The sequence below is a fragment of the Somniosus microcephalus genome, chromosome 33 (assembly GCF_052327205.1).
Source record: "Somniosus microcephalus isolate GS21.2 chromosome 33, FLI_Smic_1.0, whole genome shotgun sequence".
Taxonomy (NCBI): domain Eukaryota; kingdom Metazoa; phylum Chordata; class Chondrichthyes; order Squaliformes; family Somniosidae; genus Somniosus; species Somniosus microcephalus.
In genome coordinates this window covers 32,478,384-32,497,790 of record NC_141019.1, presented here as the reverse complement: position 1 = coordinate 32,497,790, position 19,407 = coordinate 32,478,384, and the positions used below count along the sequence as shown (strand labels likewise).

The window sequence follows — 19,407 nt, the reverse complement described above, 5'->3', positions numbered from 1 at the left end:
TCTCTCGATCTCTCTCTCTCGATCTCTCTCTCTCGATCTCTCTCTCTCGATCTCTCTCTCTCGATCTCTCTCTCTCTATCTCTCTCTCTCGATCTCTCTCTCTCGATCTCTCTCTCGATCTCTCTCTCGATCTCTCTCTCGATCTCTCTCTCTCGATCTCTCTCTCGATCTCTCTCTCTCGATCTCTCTCTCGATCTCTCTCGATCTCGATCTCTCTCTCTCGATCTCTCTCTCGATCTCGATCTCTCTCTCGATCTCGATCTCTCTCTCGATCTCGATCTCGATCTCTCTCGATCTTGATCTCTCTCGATCTCGATCTCTCGATCTCGATCTCGATCTCTCTCGATCTTGATCTCTCTCGATCTCGATCTCTCGATCTCGATCTCTCTCGATCTCGATCTCTCTCTCTCGATCTCTCTCTCGATCTCTCTCTCGATCTCTCTCTCTCGATCTCTCTCTCTCTCTCGATCTCTCTCTATCTCTCTCTCGATCTCTCTCTATCTCTCTCTCGATCTCTCTCTATCTCTCTCTCGATCTCTCGATCTCTCTCTCTCGATCTCTCTCGATCGATCTCGATCTCTCTCTCGATCTCTCTCTCTATCTCGATCTCTGTCTCGATCTCTGGCTCGATCTCTCTCTCGATCTCTCGATCTCTCTCTCGCTCTCTCTCTCTCGATCTCTCTCTCTCGATCTCTCTCTCTCGATCTCTCTCTCTCGATCTCTCTCTCTCGATCTCTCTCTCTCGATCTTTCTCTCTCGATCTCTCTCTCGATCTCGATCTCTCGATCTCGATCTCTCTCGATCTCGATCTCTCTCGATCTCTCTCTCTCTCGATCTCGATCTCTCGATCTCTCTCTCTCGATCTCTCGATCTCTCTCTCTCGATCTCTCTCTCTCGATCTCTCTCGATCTCTCTCGATCTCTCGATCTCGATCTCGATCACTCTCTCGATCTCTCTCTCTCGATCTCTCTCTCTCGATCTCTCTCTCTCGATCTCTCTCTCTCGATCTCTCGATCTCGATCTCTCGATCTCGATCTCTCGATCTCGATCTCTCTCTCTCGATCTCTCTCTCTCGATCTCTCTCGATCTCTCTCTCTCGATCTCTCTCTCTCGATCTCTATCTCTCGATCTCTATCTCTCGATCTCTCGCTCTCGATCTCTCGATCTCGCTCTCTCGATCTCGATCTCGCTCTCTCGATCTCGATCTCGATCTCGATCTCTCTCGATCTCTCGATCTCTCTCTCTCGATCTCTCTCGATCTCTCTCTCTCGATCTCTCTCTCGATCTCTCTCTCTCGATCTCTCTCTCTCTATCTCTCTCTCTCGATCTCTCTCTCTCGATCTCTCTCGATCTCGATCTCGATCTCTCTCGATCTCTCTCGATCTCTCTCTCTCGATCTCTCTCTCTCGATCTCTCTCTCGATCTCGATCTCTCTATCTCTCTCTCGATCTCTCGATCTCGATCTCGATCGATCTCTCGATCTCTCTCTCTCGATCTCTCTCTCTCGATCTCGATCTCTCGATCTCTATCTCTCTCGATCTCGATCTCTCTCGATCTCTCTCTCTCGATCTCTCTCGATCTCTCTCTCTCGATCTCTCTCTCTCGATCTCTCTCTCTCGATCTCTCTCTCGATCTCTCTCTCTCGATCTCTCTCTCTCGATCTCTCTCTCTCGATCTCTCTCTCTCGATCTCTCTCTCTCGATATCTCGATCTCGATCTCTCGATCTCGATCTCTCTCTCTCGATCTCTCTCTCTCGATCTCGATCTCTCTCTCTCGATCTCTCTCTCTCGATCTCTCTCTCTCGATCTCTCTCTATCTCGATCTCTGTCTCGATCTCTCTCTCTCGATCTCTCTCTCTCGATCTCGATATCTCGATCTCGATCTCTCTCGATCTTTCTCTCTTGATCTCTCTCTCGATCTCTCGATCTCGATCTCTCTCTCGATCTCTCTCTCTCGATCTTGATCTCTCGATCTCGATCTCTCTCGATCTCTCGATCTCTCGATCTCGATCTCTCTCTCTCGATCTCTCTCTCTCTCTCGATCTCTCTCTCTCGATCTCTCTCTCTCGATCTCTCTCGATCTCTCTCTCTCGATCTCGATCTCTCTCGATCTCGATCACTCTCTCGATCTCTCTCTCTCGATCTCTCTCTCTCGATCTCTCTCTCTCGATCTCTCTCTCTCGATCTCTCTCTCTCGATCTCTCTCTCTCGATCTCTCTCTCGATCTCTCTCTCGATCTCTCTCTCGATCTCTCTCTCGATCTCTCTCTCGATCTCTCTCTCGATCTCTCTCTCGATCTCTCTCTCGATCTCTCTCTCTCGATCTCTCTCTCGATCTCTCTCTCGATCTCGATCTCTCTCTCTCGATCTCTCTCTCTCGATCTCTCTCTCGATCTCGATCTCTCTCTCGATCTCGATCTCGATCTCTCTCGATCTTGATCTCTCTCGATCTCGATCTCTCTCGATCTCGATCTCTCTCTCTCGATCTCTCTCGATCTCTCTCTCTCGATCTCTCTCTCTCGATCTCTCGATCTCGATCTCTCTCGATCTCGCTCGATCTCGATCTCGATCTCTCTCTCGATCTCTCTCTCTCGATCTCTCTCTCTCGATCTCGATCTCTCTCTCTCTCTCTCTCGATCTCGCTCTCTCGATCTCTCGATCTCTCTCTCGATCTCTCTCTCGATCTCTCTCTCTCGATCTCTCTCTCGATCTCTCTCTCGATCTCGATCTCTCGATCTCGATCTCTCTCGATCTCTCTCTCTCGATCTCGATCTCTCTATCTCTCTCTCGATCTCTCGATCTCGATCGATCTCTCGATCTCTCTCTCTCGATCTCTCTCGATCTCTCTCTCGATCTCTCTCTCTCGATCTCTCGATCTCGATCTCGATCTCTCGATCTCGATCTCTCTCGATCTCTCTCTCTCGATCTCTCTCTCTCGATCTCTCTCTCTCGATCTCTCTCTCGATCTCTCTCTCTCGATCTCTCTCGATCTCTCTCGATCTCTCTCGATCTCTCTCTCGATCTCGATCTCTCGATCTCTCTCTCGATCTCTCTCTCTCGATCTCTCTCTCTCTCTCGATCTCTCTCTCTCGATCTCTCTCTCTCGATCTCTCTCTCGATCTCTCTCTCGATCTCTCTCTCGATCTCTCTCTCGATCTCTCTCTCGATCTCTCTCTCGATCTCTCTCTCTCGATCTCTCGATCTCGATCTCTCGATCTCGATCTCTCTCGATCTTTCTCTCTTGATCTCTCTCTCGATCTCTCGATCTCGATCTCTCTCTCGATCTTGATCTCTCGAACTCTCTCGATCTCTCTCTCTCTCGATCTCGATCTCTCTCTCTCGATCTCTCTCTCTCGATCTCTCTCTCTCGATCTCTCTCTCGATCTCTCTCGATCACTCTCTCTCGATCTCTCTCTCTCGATCTCTCTCGATCTCTCTCGATCTCTCTCGATCTCTCTCTCGATCTCTCTCTCGATCTCTCTCTCTCGATCTCTCTCTCGATCTCTCTCTCTCGATCTCTCTCTCTCGATCTCTCTCTCTCGATCTCTCTCTCTCGATCTCTCTCTCTCGATCTCGATCTCTCTCGATCTTGATCTCTCTCGATCTCTCGATCTCGATCTCTCTCTCTCGATCTCTCTCTCTCTATCTCGATCTCGATCTCTCTCGATCTTGATCTCTCTCGATATCTCGATCTCTCGATCTCGATCTCGATCTCTCTCTCTCGATCTCTCTCGATCTCTCTCTCTCGATCTCTCTCTCTCGATCTCTCTCGATCTCTCTCTCTCGATCTCTCTCGATCTCTCTCTCTCGATCTCGCGATCTCTCGATCTCGCTCTCTCTCGATCTCGATCTCTCTCTCGATCTCTCTCTCGATCTCTCTCGATCTCTCTCTCTCGATCTCTCTCTCTCGATCTCTCTCTCGATCTCTCTCTCGATCTCTCTCTCGATCTCTCTCTCGATCTCTCTCTCGATCTCTCGATCTCGATCTCTCGATCTCGATCTCGATCTCTCTCGATCTCGATCTCTCTCTCTCGATCTCTCTCTCTCGATCTCTCGATCTCTCTCTCGATCTCTCTCTCTCGATCTCTCTCGATCTCTCTCTCTCTCTCTCTCTCGATCTCGATCTCTCGATCTCTCTCTCTCGATCTCTCGATCTCTCTCTCGATCTCTCTCGATCTCGATCTCTCTCGATCTCTCTCTCTCGATCTCTCTCTCGATCTCTCTCTCGATCTCTCTCTCTCGATCTCTCTCTCTCGATCTCGATCTCTCGATCTCGATCTCTCTCGATCTTTCTCTCTTGATCTCTCTCTCGATCTCGATCTCTCTCTCGATCTTGATCTCTCGATCTCGATCTCTCTCGATCTCTCTCTCGATCTCGATCTCTCTCTCGATCTCTCTCTCTCGATCTCTCTCGATCTCTCTCTCTCGATCTCTCTCGATCTCTCGATCTCGATCACTCTCTCTCGATCTCTCTCTCTCGATCTCTCTCTCTCGATCTCTCTCTCTCTCGATCTCTCTCTCTCGATCTCTCTCTCTCGATCTCTCTCTCGATCTCTCTCTCGATCTCTCTCGATCTCTCTCGATCTCTCTCTCGATCTCTCTCTCGATCTCTCTCTCGATCTCTCTCTCGATCTCTCTCTCGATCTCTCTCTCTCGATCTCTCTCTCTCGATCTCTCTCTCTCGATCTCTCTCTCTCGATCTCTCTCTCTCGATCTCTCTCTCTCGATCTCTCTCTCTCGATCTCTCGATCTCGATCTCTCGATCTCGATCTCGATCTCTCTCTCGATCTCGATCTCTCTCTCTCGATCTCTCTCTCTCGATCTCTCTCGATCTCGCTCTCTCGATCTCTCTCGATCTCTCTCTCTCGATCTCTCTCTCGATCTCTCTCGATCTCTCTCTCTCGATCTCGATCTCGCTCTCGATCTCTCGCTCTCGATCTCTCTCGATCTCTCTCGATCTCTCTCTCTCGATCTCGAGATCTCTCGATCTCGCTCTCTCTCGATCTCGATCTCTCTCTCTCGATCTCTCTCTCTCTCGATCTCTCTCTCTCTCGATCTCTCTCTCTCTCTCGATCTCTCTCTCTCTCTCGATCTCGATCTCGATCTCTCTCGACCTCTCTCTCTCGACCTCTCTCTCTCGACCTCTCTCTCTCGACCTCTCTCTCTCGACCTCTCTCTCTCGACCTCTCTCTCTCGATCTCTCTCTCTCGATCTCTCTCTCTCGATCTCTCTCTCTCTCTCTCTCGATCTCTCTCTCGATCTCTCTCTCTCTCTCGATCTCTCTCTCTCGATCTCTCTCGATCTCTCTCTCTCGATCTCTCTCTCTCGATCTCTCTCTCTCGATCTCTCTCTCGATCTCTCTCTCTCGATCTCTCTCTCTCTCGATCTCTCTCGATCTCGATCTCGATCTCTCTCTCTCGATCTCTCGCTCTCGATCTCTCGATCTCGCTCTCGATCTCTCGATCTCGATCTCTCGATCACTCGATCTCGATCTCTCTCGATCTCGATCTCTCTCTCTCGATCTCTCTCTCTCGATCTCTCTCTCGATCTCTCTCTCTCGATCTCTCTCTCTCGATCTCGATCTCGATCTCTCGATCTCGATCTCGATCTCTCTCGATCTCTCTCTCTCGATCTCTCTCTCGATCTCTCTCTCTCGATCTCGCTCTCTCGATCTCGCTCTCTCGATCTCGCTCTCTCGATCTCGATCTCGATCTCGATCTCTCGATCTCGATCTCTCTCGATCTCTCGATCTCGACCTCTCTCTCTCGATCTCGATCTCGATCTCTCGATCTCGATCTCTCGCTCTCGATCTCTATCTCTCGATCTCTCGATATCGATCTCTCGATATCGATCTCTCGATCTCGATCTCTCGCTCTCTCGATCTCGATCTCTCGCTCTCGATCTCGATCTCTCGATCTCGCTCTCTCTCGATCTCGATCTCTCTCTCTCTCGATCTCTCTCGATCTCTCTCTCGATCTCGATCTCTCGATCTCGATCTCTCTATCGATCTCTCTCTCGATCTCTCGATCTCGATCTCGATCTCTCTCTCGATCTCTCTCTCTCTCTCGATCTCTCTCTCTCGATCTCGATCTCGATCTCTCGATCTCGATCTCTCTCTCTCGACCTCTCTCGACACCTCTCTCTCGATACCTCTCTCTCGATCTCTCTCGATCTCTCTCTCTCGATCTCTCTCTCTCGATCTCTCTCTCTCGATCTCTCTCGATCTCTCTCTCTCGATCTCTCTCTCTCGATCTCTCTCTCTCGATCTCTCTCTCTCGATCTCTCTCTCGATCTCTCTCGATCACTCGATCTCGATCTCGATCTCTCTCTATCTCGATCTCTCTCTATCTCGATCTCTCTCTATCTCGATCTATCTCTCTCGATCTCCCTCTCTCGATCTCTCTCTCTCGATCTCTCTCTCTCGATCTCTCTCTCGATCTCTCTCTCTCGATCTCGATCTCGATCTCTCTCGAACTCTCTCGATCTCTCGATCTCGATCTCTCTCGATCTCTCTCGATCTCTCTCTCGATCTATCTCTCTCGATCTCTCTCTCTCGATCTCTCTCTCTCGATCTCTCTCTCTCTCGATCTCTCGATCTCGATCTCGATCTCTCGATCTCGATCTCGATCTCTCTCGATCTCTCTCTCTCGATCTCTCTCTCTCGATCTCTCTCTCTCGATCTCTCTCTCTCGATCTCTCGATCTCGATCTCTCTATCTCGATCTCTCTCTCTCGATCTCTCTCGATCTCTCTCGATCTCTCTCTCTCGATCTCTCTCGATCTCTCTCTCTCGATCTCTCTCTCTCGATCTCTCTCTCTCGATCTCTCTTTCTCGATATCCAATTCCAATTTTTTCCAATTAAAATGCTTTATTGGCATGAAAGTTTACAGAGAACCATATTGCCAAAGCTTACATAGCAAAAAGGTACAGTTTTCCAACATTCTGTAGGTGTCAATCGATTTGACATTTGTTGGGTACATACAATATTACTTTTAAACAATATTAATTTTAAACAGTCTTTGTACTTCATTTGGTACGTTCAATATTAATTTTAAACAGTCTTAATTTTAAACAGTCCTCAGGTTGTGACATGTTGTTACATATTTGGCCCCAAGGTATGGTCTGTCTCCTTCTCCTAGGACTAATCTCAATTTTGACAGATCATCCAATTCCTTGAAATCTGGGGTTGTTTGGCTTAGCTTGTTGAATAATATGTTTCTTGATGTGTTGAATTTTTCGCATTTTAGGAGGAAATGCATTTCTGTTTCAACCTCGCCAGCCAGACATTGATCGCATATTCTATTCTCTCTAGGCTGCCAGGATTTCTTGTATCTGCCTTTTTCAATTTCCAGTTGGTGGTCGCTTAGTCTGTACCTGGTGAGGGTCTGTCTCTGTTTTGTGTCTCTGATGGTCGTGAGGTAGTCTGCCAGTTTATATTCTCTTTTTAGGGCCCGGTAACATTCTAATCTGCTTTGGCTTTCGGTTATTTTGTTCCAATGTTCCAGGTAGGTTTCTTTGCATTTTTTAATGATTTGGTTCACTCGGATTGGTGTTTGGACGGCTGTGTTGGTCTGGGGCTGGTCAGGGTCCGGCTGAGTACTTAGTTTCCGTAGCAGCTGACTCAGGGGACTCTTTTCTGGGTTTAGCTCTTGGGTCTGAAAGGCTTTGAAATGAAGGGTGTCTGGGGAGCTAGATTTGAGGTGATTTAGGAAGTTTAGTGCTCGTTTTTGGATGTTTATTATCAGTGGGTATCTGCCTAGTTCGGCTCTGCATGCATTTGTTGGCGTTTTTCTTTGGGTGCGAAGGATGCTTCGGCAGAATTCTGCATGTAGGGCTTCTATTGTATGTTTTTCCCATTTAGTGTAGCTCTCGATCTCTCTCTCTCGATCTCGATCTCTCTCGATCTCTCTCTCTCGATCTCTCTCTCGATCTCTCTCTCTCGATCTCTCTCTCTCGATCTCTCTCTCTCGATCTCTCTCTCTCTCGACCTCTCTCTCTCTCGACCTCTCTCTCTCGACCTCTCTCTCTCGACCTCTCTCTCTCGACCTCTCTCTCTCGATCTCGATCTCTCTCTCTCGATCTCTCTCTCTCGATCTCTCTCTCTCGACCTCTCTCTCTCGACCTCTCTCTCTCGACCTCTCTCTCTCGACCTCTCTCTCTCGACCTCTCTCTCTCGACCTCTCTCTCTCGACCTCTCGATCTCGATCTCGATCTCTCGATCTCGATCTCTCGATCTCGATCTCTCTATCTCTCTCGATCTCGATCTCTCTCTCTCTCGATCTCTCTCTCTCGATCTCTCTCTCTCGATCTCTCTCTCTCGATCTCGATCTCTCTTTCTCGATCTCTCTCTCTCGATCTCTCTCTCGATCTCTCTCTCTCTCTCTCTCGATCTCTCTCTCTCGATCTCTCTCTCGATCTCTCTCGATCTCTCTCTCTCTCTCGATCTCTCTCTCTCGATCTCTCTCTCGATCTCTCTCTCGATCTCTCTCTCGATCTCTCTCTCGATCTCGATCTCTCTCTCTCGATCTCTCTCTCGATCTCGATCTCGATCTCTCTCTCTCTCGATCTCTCTCTCGATCTCTCTCTCTCGATCTCTCTCTCTCGATCTCTCTCTCTCTCTCGATCTCTCTCGAATTCTCTCTCTCGATCTCTCTCTCTCTCGATCTCTCTCTCTCGATCTCGATCTCTCTCTCTCGATCTCTCTCTCTCTCGATCTCTCTCTCTCTCGACCTCTCTCTCTCGACCTCTCTCTCTCGACCTCTCTCTCTCGATCTCTCTCTCTCGATCTCTCTCTCTCGATCTCTCTCTCTCGATCTCTCTCTCTCGATCTCTCTCTCTCGATCTCTCTCTCTCGATCTCTCTCTCTCGATCTCTCTCTCTCGATCTCTCTCTCTCGATCTCTCTCTCTCGATCTCTCTCTCGATCTCTCTCTCTCGATCTCTCTCTCTCGATCTCTCTCTCTCGATCTCTCTCTCGATCTCTCTCTCTCGATCTCTCTCTCTCGATCTCTCTCTCTCGATCTCTCTCTCTCGATCTCTCTCTCTCGATCTCTCTCTCTCGATCTCTCTCTCTATCTCTCTCTCGATCTCTCGATCTCTCGATCTCGATCTCTCTCTCTCGATCTCTCTCTCTCGATCTCTCTCTCTCGATCTCTCTCTCTCGATCTCTCTATCTCGATCTCTCTATCTCTCTCTCTCTATCTCTCTCTCGATCTCGATCTCGATCTCTCTCTCTCGATCTCTCTCTCTCGATCTCTCTCTCTCGATCTCTCTCTCTCTCGATCTCTCTCTCTCTCGATCTCTCTCTCTCTCGATCTCTCTCTCTCTCGATCTCTCTCTCTCTCGATCTCTCTCTCTCTCGATCTCTCTCTCTCGATCTCTCTCTCTCGATCTCTCTCTCTCGATCTCTCTCTCTCGATCTCTCTCTCTCGATCTCTCTCTCGATCTCGATCTCTCTCTCTCGATCTCGATCTCTCTCTCGATCTCTCTCTCGATCTCTCTCTCTCGATCTCTCTCTCTCGATCTCTCTCTCTCTCGATCTCTCTCTCTCGATCTCTCTCTCTCTCTCGATCTCTCTCGATCTCTCTCGATCTCTCTCTCGATCTCGATCTCTCGATCTCTATCTCGATCTCTCGATCTCGATCTCTCTCGATCTCTCGATCTCGATCTCTCTCGATCTCTCTCTCTCTCGATCTCTCTCTCTCTCGATCTCTCTCTCTCGATCTCTCTCTCTCGATCTCTCTCTCTCGATCTCTCTCTCTCGATCTCTCTCTCTCGATCTCTCTCTCTCGATCTCTCTCTCTCGATCTCTATCTCGATCTCTATCTCGATCTCTCTCTCGATCTCTCTCTCTCGATCTCTCTCGCTCTCTCTCTCTCGATCTCTCTCTCTCTCTCTCTCTCTCTCGATCTCTCTCTCTCGATCTCTCTCTCTCGATCTCTCTCGATCTCTCTCGCTCTCTCGCTCTCGATCTCTCTCTCTCGATCTCTCTCTCTCGATCTCTCTCTCTCGATCTCTCTCGATCTCTCTCTCTCGATCTCGATCTCTCGATCTCGATCTCTCTCTCTCGATCTCTCTCTCTCGATCTCTCTCTCTCGATCTCTCTATCTCTCGATCTCGATCTCGATCTCTCTCTCGATCTCTCTCTCTCGATCTCTCTCTCGATCTCGATCTCTCTCTCTCGATCTCGATCTCTCTCTCGATCTCGATCTCGATCTCTCTCGATCTTGATCTCTCTCGATCTCGATCTCTCTCGATCTCGATCTCTCTCTCTCGATCTCTCTCGATCTCTCGATCTCGATCTCTCGATCTCGATCTCTCTCGATCTCGCTCGATCTCGATCTCTCTCTCGATCTCTCTCTCTCGATCTCTCTCTCTCGATCTCGATCTCTCTCTCTCTCTCTCTCGATCTCGCTCTCTCGATCTCTCGATCTCTCTCTCGATCTCTCTCTCTCGATCTCTCTCTCGATCTCTCTCTCGATCTCTCTCTCGATCTCGATCTCGATCTCTCGATCTCGATCTCTCTCTCTCGATCTCGATCTCGATCTCTCTATCTCTCTCTCGATCTCTCGATCTCGATCGATCTCTCGATCTCTCTCTCTCGATCTCTCTCGATCTCTCTCTCGATCTCTCTCTCTCGATCTCTCTCTCTCGATCTCGATCTCTCGATCTCGATCTCTCTCGATCTCTCTCTCTCGATCTCTCTCTCTCGATCTCTCTCTCTCGATCTCTCTCTCTCGATCTCTCTCTCTCGATCTCTCTCTCTCGATCTCTCTCGATCTCTCTCTCGATCTCGATCTCTCGATCTCTCTCTCGATCTCTCTCTCTCGATCTCTCTCTCTCGATCTCTCTCTCTCGATCTCGATCTCTCTCTCTCGATCTCTCTCTCTCGATCTCTCTCTCGATCTCTCTCTCGATCTCTCTCTCTCGATCTCTCTCTCTCGATCTCTCGATCTCGATCTCTCGATCTCGATCTCTCTCGATCTTTCTCTCTTGATCTCTCTCTCGATCTCTCGATCTCGATCTCTCTCTCGATCTTGATCTCTCGAACTCTCTCGATCTCGATCTCTCTCGATCTCTCTCTCTCTCGATCTCGATCTCTCTCTCTCGATCTCTCTCTCTCGATCTCTCTCTCTCGATCTCTCTCTCGATCTCTCTCGATCTCGATCACTCTCTCTCGATCTCTCTCTCTCGATCTCTCTCGATCTCTCTCTCGATCTCTCTCTCGATCTCTCTCTCGATCTCTCTCTCTCGATCTCTCTCTCGATCTCTCTCTCTCGATCTCTCTCTCTCGATCTCGATCTCGATCTCTCTCGATCTTGATCTCTCTCGATCTCTCGATCTCGATCTCTCTCTCTCGATCTCTCTCTCTCGATCTCGATCTCGATCTCTCTCGATCTTGATCTCTCTCGATATCTCGATATCTCGATCTCTCGATCTCGATCTCGATCTCTCTCTCTCGATCTCTCTCGATCTCTCTCTCTCGATCTCTCTCTCTCGATCTCTCTCGATCTCTCTCTCTCGATCTCTCTCGATCTCTCTCTCTCGATCTCGCGATCTCTCGATCTCGCTCTCTCTCGATCTCGATCTCTCTCTCGATCTCTCTCTCGATCTCTCTCGATCTCTCTCTCTCGATCTCTCTCTCTCGATCTCTCTCTCGATCTCTCTCTCGATCTCTCTCTCGATCTCTCGATCTCGATCTCTCGATCTCGATCTCTCGATCTCGATCTCGATCTCTCTCGATCTCTCTCTCTCGATCTCTCTCTCTCGATCTCTCGATCTCTCTCTCGATCTCTCTCTCTCGATCTCTCTCTCTCGATCTCTCTCGATCTCTCTCTCGATCTCGATCTCTCGATCTCTCTCTCGATCTCTCTCGATCTCGATCTCTCTCGATCTCTCTCTCTCGATCTCTCTCTCGATCTCTCTCTCGATCTCTCTCTCGATCTCTCTCTCGATCTCTCTCTCTCGATCTCGATCTCTCTCTCTCGATCTCTCTCTCTCGATCTCTCTCTCTCGATCTCGATCTCTCGATCTCGATCTCTCTCGATCTTTCTCTCTTGATCTCTCTCTCGATCTCGATCTCTCTCTCGATCTTGATCTCTCGATCTCGATCTCTCTCGATCTCTCTCTCGATCTCGATCTCTCTCTCTCGATCTCTCTCTCTCGATCTCTCTCGATCTCTCTCTCTCGATCTCTCTCGATCTCTCGATCTCGATCACTCTCTCTCGATCTCTCTCTCTCGATCTCTCTCTCTCGATCTCTCTCTCGATCTCTCTCTCGATCTCTCTCTCGATCTCTCTCTCGATCTCTCTCGATCTCTCTCGATCTCTCTCTCGATCTCTCTCTCGATCTCTCTCTCGATCTCTCTCTCGATCTCTCTCTCGATCTCTCTCTCGATCTCTCTCTCGATCTCTCTCTCTCGATCTCTCTCGATCTCTCTCTCTCGATCTCTGTCTCTCGATCTCTCTCTCTCGATCTCTCTCTCTCGATCTCTCTCTCTCGATCTCTCGATCTCGATCTCGATCTCTCTCTCGATCTCGATCTCTCTCTCTCGATCTCTCTCTCTCGATCTCTCTCGATCTCTCTCTCTCGATCTCGCTCTCTCGATCTCTCTCGATCTCTCTCTCTCGATCTCTCTCTCGATCTCTCTCGATCTCTCTCTCTCGATCTCGATCTCTCTCTCGCTCTCGATCTCTCGATCTCTCTCGATCTCTCTCTCTCGATCTCGAGATCTCTCGATCTCGCTCTCTCTCGATCTCGATCTCTCTCTCTCGATCTCTCTCTCTCTCGATCTCTCTCTCTCTCGATCTCTCTCTCTCTCTCGATCTCTCTCTCTCTCTCGATCTCGATCTCGATCTCTCTCGACCTCTCTCTCTCGACCTCTCTCTCTCGACCTCTCTCTCTCGACCTCTCTCTCTCGACCTCTCTCTCTCGACCTCTCTCTCTCGATCTCTCTCTCTCTCTCTCTCTCGATCTCTCTCTCGATCTCTCTCTCTCTCTCGATCTCTCTCTCTCGATCTCTCTCGATCTCTCTCTCTCGATCTCTCTCTCTCGATCTCTCTCTCTCGATCTCTCTCTCGATCTCTCTCTCGATCTCTCTCTCTCGATCTCTCTCTCTCTCGATCTCTCTCGATCTCTCTCGATCTCGATCTCTCGATCTCTCTCGATCACTCGATCTCGATCTCTCTCGATCTCTCGCTCTCGATCTCTCGATCTCGCTCTCGATCTCTCGATCTCGATCTCTCGATCACTCGATCTCGATCTCTCTCGATCTCGATCTCTCTCTCTCGATCTCTCTCTCGATCTCGCTCTCTCGATCTCGCTCTCTCGATCTCGATCTCTCGATCACTCGATCTCTCGATCTCTCTCGATCTCTCTCTCTCGATCTCTCTCTCGATCTCGCTCTCTCGATCTCGCTCTCTCGATCTCGCTCTCTCGATCTCGCTCTCTCGATCTCGATCTCGATCTCTCTCGATCTCTCGATCTCGATCTCTCTCGATCTCTCGATCTCGATCTCTCTCTCTCGATCTCGATCTCGATCTCTCGATCTCGATCTCTCGCTCTCGATCTCTATCTCTCGATCTCTCGATATCGATCTCTCGATATCGATCTCTCGATCTCGATCTCTCGCTCTCTCGCTCTCTCGATCTCGATCTCTCGCTCTCGATCTCGCTCTCTCTCGATCTCGATCTCGATCTCTCTCGATCTCTCTCTCGATCTCGATCTCTCGATCTCGATCTCTCTATCGATCTCTCTCTCGATCTCGATCTCGATCTCTCTCTCGATCTCTCTCTCTCGATCTCTCTCTCTCGATCTCTCTCTCTCGATCTCTCTCTCTCGATCTCTCTCTCTCGATCTCGATCTCTCTCGATCTCGATCTCTCGATCTCGATCTCTCTCTCTCGACCTCTCTCGACACCTCTCTCTCGATACCTCTCTCTCGATCTCTCTCGATCTCTCTCTCTCGATCTCTCTCTCTCGATCTCTCTCTCTCGATCTCTCTCGATCTCTCTCTCTCGATCTCTCTCTCTCGATCTCTCTCTCTCGATCTCTCTCTCTCGATCTCTCTCTCTCGATCTCTCTCTCGATCTCTCTCGATCACTCGATCTCGATCTCGATCTCTCTCTATCTCGATCTCTCTCTATCTCGATCTCTCTCTATCTCGATCTATCTCTCTCGATCTCCCTCTCTCGATCTCTCTCTCTCGATCTCTCTCTCTCGATCTCTCTCTCGATCTCTCTCTCTCGATCTCGATCTCGATCTCTCTCGAACTCTCTCGATCTCTCGATCTCGATCTCTCTCGATCTCTCTCGATCTCTCTCTCGATCTATCTCTCTCGATCTCTCTCTCTCGATCTCTCTCTCTCGATCTCTCTCTCTCGATCTCTCTCTCTCGATCTCTCTCTCTCGATCTCTCTCTCTCTCGATCTCTCTCTCTCTCGATCTCTCGATCTCGATCTCGATCTCGATCTCTCGATCTCGATCTCTCTCGATCTCGATCTCTCTCGATCTCTCTCTCTCGATCTCTCTCTCTCGATCTCTCTCTCTCGATCTCTCGATCTCGATCTCTCGATCTCGATCTCTCTCTCTCGATCTCTCTCGATCTCTCTCGATCTCTCTCGATCTCTCTCTCTCGATCTCTCTCGATCTCTCTCTCTCGATCTCTCTCTCTCGATCTCTCTTTCTCGATATCCAATTCCAATTTTTTCCAATTAAAATGCTTTATTGGCATGAAAGTTTACAGAGAACCATATTGCCAAAGCTTACATAGCAAAAAGGTACAGTTTTCCAACATTCTGTAGGTGTCAATCGATTTGACATTTGTTGGGTACATACAATATTACTTTTAAACAATATTAATTTTAAACAGTCTTTGTACTTCATTTGGTACGTTCAATATTAATTTTAAACAGTCTTAATTTTAAACAGTCCTCAGGTTGTGACATGTTGTTACATATTTGGCCCCAAGGTATGGTCTGTCTCCTTCTCCTAGGACTAATCTCAATTTTGACAGATCATCCAATTCCTTGAAATCTGGGGTTGTTTGGCTTAGCTTGTTGAATAATATGTTTCTTGATGTGTTGAATTTTTCGCATTTTAGGAGGAAATGCATTTCTGTTTCAACCTCGCCAGCCAGACATTGATCGCATATTCTATTCTCTCTAGGCTGCCAGGATTTCTTGTATCTGCCTTTTTCAATTTCCAGTTGGTGGTCGCTTAGTCTGTACCTGGTGAGGGTCTGTCTCTGTTTTGTGTCTCTGATGGTCGTGAGGTAGTCTGCCAGTTTATATTCTCTTTTTAGGGCCCGGTAACATTCTAATCTGCTTTGGCTTTCGGTTATTTTGTTCCAATGTTCCAGGTAGGTTTCTTTGCATTTTTTAATGATTTGGTTCACTCGGATTGGTGTTTGGACGGCTGTGTTGGTCTGGGGCTGGTCAGGGTCCGGCTGAGTACTTAGTTTCCGTAGCAGCTGACTCAGGGGACTCTTTTCTGGGTTTAGCTCTTGGGTCTGAAAGGCTTTGAAATGAAGGGTGTCTGGGGAGCTAGATTTGAGGTGATTTAGGAAGTTTAGTGCTCGTTTTTGGATGTTTATTATCAGTGGGTATCTGCCTAGTTCGGCTCTGCATGCATTTGTTGGCGTTTTTCTTTGGGTGCGAAGGATGCTTCGGCAGAATTCTGCATGTAGGGCTTCTATTGTATGTTTTTCCCATTTAGTGTAGCTCTCGATCTCTCTCTCTCGATCTCGATCTCTCTCGATCTCTCTCTCTCGATCTCTCTCTCGATCTCTCTCTCTCGATCTCTCTCTCTCGATCTCTCTCTCTCGATCTCTCTCTCTCTCGACCTCTCTCTCTCTCGACCTCTCTCTCTCGACCTCTCTCTCTCGACCTCTCTCTCTCGACCTCTCTCTCTCGACCTCTCTCTCTCGACCTCTCTCTCTCGACCTCGATCTCTCTCTCTCGATCTCTCTCTCTCGATCTCTCTCTCTCGACCTCTCTCTCTCGACCTCTCTCTCTCGACCTCTCTCTCTCGACCTCTCTCTCTCGACCTCTCTCTCTCGATCTCGATCTCTCGATCTCGATCTCTCGATCTCGATCTCTCTATCTCTCTCGATCTCGATCTCTCTCTCTCTCGATCTCTCTCTCTCGATCTCTCTCTCTCGATCTCTCTCTCTCGATCTCGATCTCTCTTTCTCGATCTCTCTCTCTCGATCTCTCTCTCGATCTCTCTCTCTCTCTCTCTCGATCTCTCTCTCTCTCTCGATCTCTCTCTCTCGATCTCTCTCTCGATCTCTCTCTCGATCTCTCTCTCGATCTCTCTCTCGATCTCTCTCTCGATCTCGATCTCTCTCTCTCGATCTCTCTCTCGATCTCGATCTCGATCTCTCTCTCTCTCGATCTCTCTCTCGATCTCTCTCTCTCGATCTCTCTCTCTCGATCTCTCTCTCTCTCGATCTCTCTCGAATTCTCTCTCTCGATCTCTCTCTCTCTCGATCTCTCTCTCTCGATCTCTCTCTCTCGATCTCGATCTCTCTCTCTCGATCTCTCTCTCTCTCGATCTCTCTCTCTCTCGACCTCTCTCTCTCGACCTCTCTCTCTCGACCTCTCTCTCTCGACCTCTCTCTCTCGATCTCTCTCTCTCGATCTCTCTCTCTCGATCTCTCTCTCTCGATCTCTCTCTCTCGATCTCTCTCGATCTCTCTCTCTCGATCTCTCTCTCTCGATCTCTCTCTCTCGATCTCTCTCTCTCGATCTCTCTCTCTCGATCTCTCTCTCTATCTCTCTCTCTCGATCTCTCTCTCTCGATCTCTCTCTCTCGATCTCTCTCTCTCGATCTCTCTCTCTCGATCTCTCTCTCTCGATCTCTCTCTCTCGATCTCTCTCTCTCTCTCGATCTCTCGATCTCGATCTCTCTCTCTCGATCTCTCTCTCTCGATCTCTCTCTCTCGATCTCTCTCTCTCGATCTCTCTATCTCGATCTCTCTATCTCTCTCTCGATCTCGATCTCGATCTCTCTCTCTCGATCTCTCTCTCTCGATCTCTCTCTCTCGATCTCTCTCTCTCGATCTCTCTCTCTCTCGATCTCTCTCTCTCTCGATCTCTCTCTCTCTCGATCTCTCTCTCTCTCGATCTCTCTCTCTCTCGATCTCTCTCTCTCGATCTCTCTCTCTCGATCTCTCTCTCTCGATCTCTCTCTCTCGATCTCTCTCTCGATCTCGATCTCTCTCTCTCGATCTCGATCTCTCTCTCGATCTCTCTCTCTCGATCTCTCTCTCTCGATCTCTCTCTCTCGATCTCTCTCTCTCTCGATCTCTCTCTCTCGATCTCTCTCTCTCTCTCGATCTCTCTCGATCTCTCGATTTCTCTCTCTCGATCTCTCTCTCGATCTCGATCTCTCGATCTCTATCTCGATCTCGATCTCTCTCGATCTCTCGATCTCGATCTCTCTCGATCTCTCTCTCTCTCGATCTCTCTCTCTCTCGATCTCTCTCTCTCGATCTCTCTCTCTCGATCTCTCTCTCTCGATCTCTCTCTCTCGATCTCTCTCTCTCGATCTCTCTCTCTCGATCTCTATCTCGATCTCTATCTCGATCTCTCTCTCGATCTCTCTCTCTCGATCTCTCTCGATCTCTCTCGATCTCTCTCGATCTCTCTCGATCTCTCTCGCTCTCTCTCTCTCGATCTCTCTCTCTCGATCTCTCTCTCTCGATCTCTCTCGATCTCTCTCGCTCTCTCGCTCTCGATCTCTCTCTCTCGATCTCTCTCTCTCGATCTCTCTCTCTCGATCTCTCTCGATCTCTCTCTCTCGATCTCGATCTCTCTCTCTCGATCTCTCTCTCTCGATCTCTCTCTCTCGATCTCTCTATCTCTCGATCTCGATCTCGATCTCGATCTCTCTCTCGATCTCTCTCTCTCGATCTCTCTCTCTCGATCTCTCTCTCGATCTCTCTCTCTCTCGATCTCTCTCTCTCTCGATCTCTCTCTCTCTCGATCTCTCTCTCTCTCGATCTCTCTCTCTCGATCTCTCTCTCTCGATCTCTCTCTCTCGATCTCTCTCTCTCGATCTCGATCTCGATCTCTCTCTCTCTCTCTCTCTCTCTCGATCTCTCTCTCTCGATCTCTCTCTCTCGATCTCTCTCTCTCTCGATCTCTCTCTCTCGATCTCTCTCGATCTCTCTCGATTTCTCTCTCTCGATCTCTCTCTCGATCTCGATCTCTCGATCTCTATCTCGATCTCTCGATCTCGATCTCTCGATCTCGATCTCTCTCTCTCTCGATCTCTCTCTCTCGATCTCTCTCTCTCGATCTCTCTCTCTCGATCTCTCTCTCTCGATCTCTATCTCGATCTCTCTATCTCGATCTCTCTCTCTCGATCTCTCTCTCGATCTCTCTCTCGATCTCTCTCGATCTCTCTCTCTCGATCTCTCTCTCTCGATCTCTCTCTCTCGATCTCTCTCTCTCGATCTCGATCTCTCGATCTCGATCTCTCGATCTCGATCTCTCGATCTCGATCTCTCGACCTCGATCTCGCTCTCTCTCGATCTCTCTCTCTCGATCTCTCTCTCTCGATCTCTCTCTCTCGATCTCTCTCTCTCGATCTCGATCTCGATCTCTCGATCTCGATCTCTCTCTCTCTCGATCTCGATCTCTCTCTCTCTCGATCTCTCTCTCGATCTCTCTCTCGATCTCGATCTCTCTCGATCTCTCGATCTCGATCTCTCGATCTCGATCTCTCTCTCTCTCGATCTCTCTCTCTCTCGATCTCTCTCGATCTCGATCTCTCTCTCTCGATCTCTCTCTCGATCTCGATCTCTCGATCTCGATCTCTCTCGATCTTTCTTTCTCGATCTCGATCTCTCTCGATCTCTCTCGATCTCTCTCGATCTCTCTCTCTCGATCTCTCTCTCTCGATCGATCTCTCTCGATCGATCTCTCTCGATCGATCTCTCTCGATCTCTCGATCGATCTCTCTCTCTCGATCGATCGATCTCTCTCTCTCGATCGATCTCTCTCTCTCGATCGATCTCTCTCTCTCGATCTCGATCTCTCGATGTCTCTCGATCTCGATCTCTCTATATATATTCCAAAGGACAATGACATAAATGTGCTGGTGCTGCGTTTTTTAACAGCTCTTTCTGTCAAATGGGCATTCGACATCACTTGAACCTGCAGTGTTTGTGAGTTGTTAGGTTCAGGATTGTTCGGTGAGATAGCTTACCATGTACAGGAAACTTTTTTTTGAGGTGGTGCCGGTTCACCAAAAATTCCAGATAACCGAAAGCTATAGTAACGGAGAGCTGACAGCTCCTTATAAAGCAACAAACCCTGTTGCTTAGCAACAGATTGAGAACAATGGCCACAAGTTCCAAGCGTCACTGTAGCTTAGCAACAGATGAGGAAGGCAAGTAAAACTT

General features: G+C 48.8%; 2 protein-coding genes across 5 annotated transcripts in view; one reads left to right on the top strand and one right to left on the bottom strand.

Annotated features, from left to right (window-relative positions):
* The window catches only part of LOC147097111 (uncharacterized), a 272,785-nt gene that overhangs the window by 150,848 nt on the left and 102,530 nt on the right, over window positions 1-19,407 (bottom strand). The gene's annotated exons all lie outside the window — the stretch shown is intronic.
* Window positions 1-19,407, top strand: part of LOC147097114 (PAN2-PAN3 deadenylation complex catalytic subunit PAN2-like) — an 80,538-nt gene that overhangs the window by 15,781 nt on the left and 45,350 nt on the right.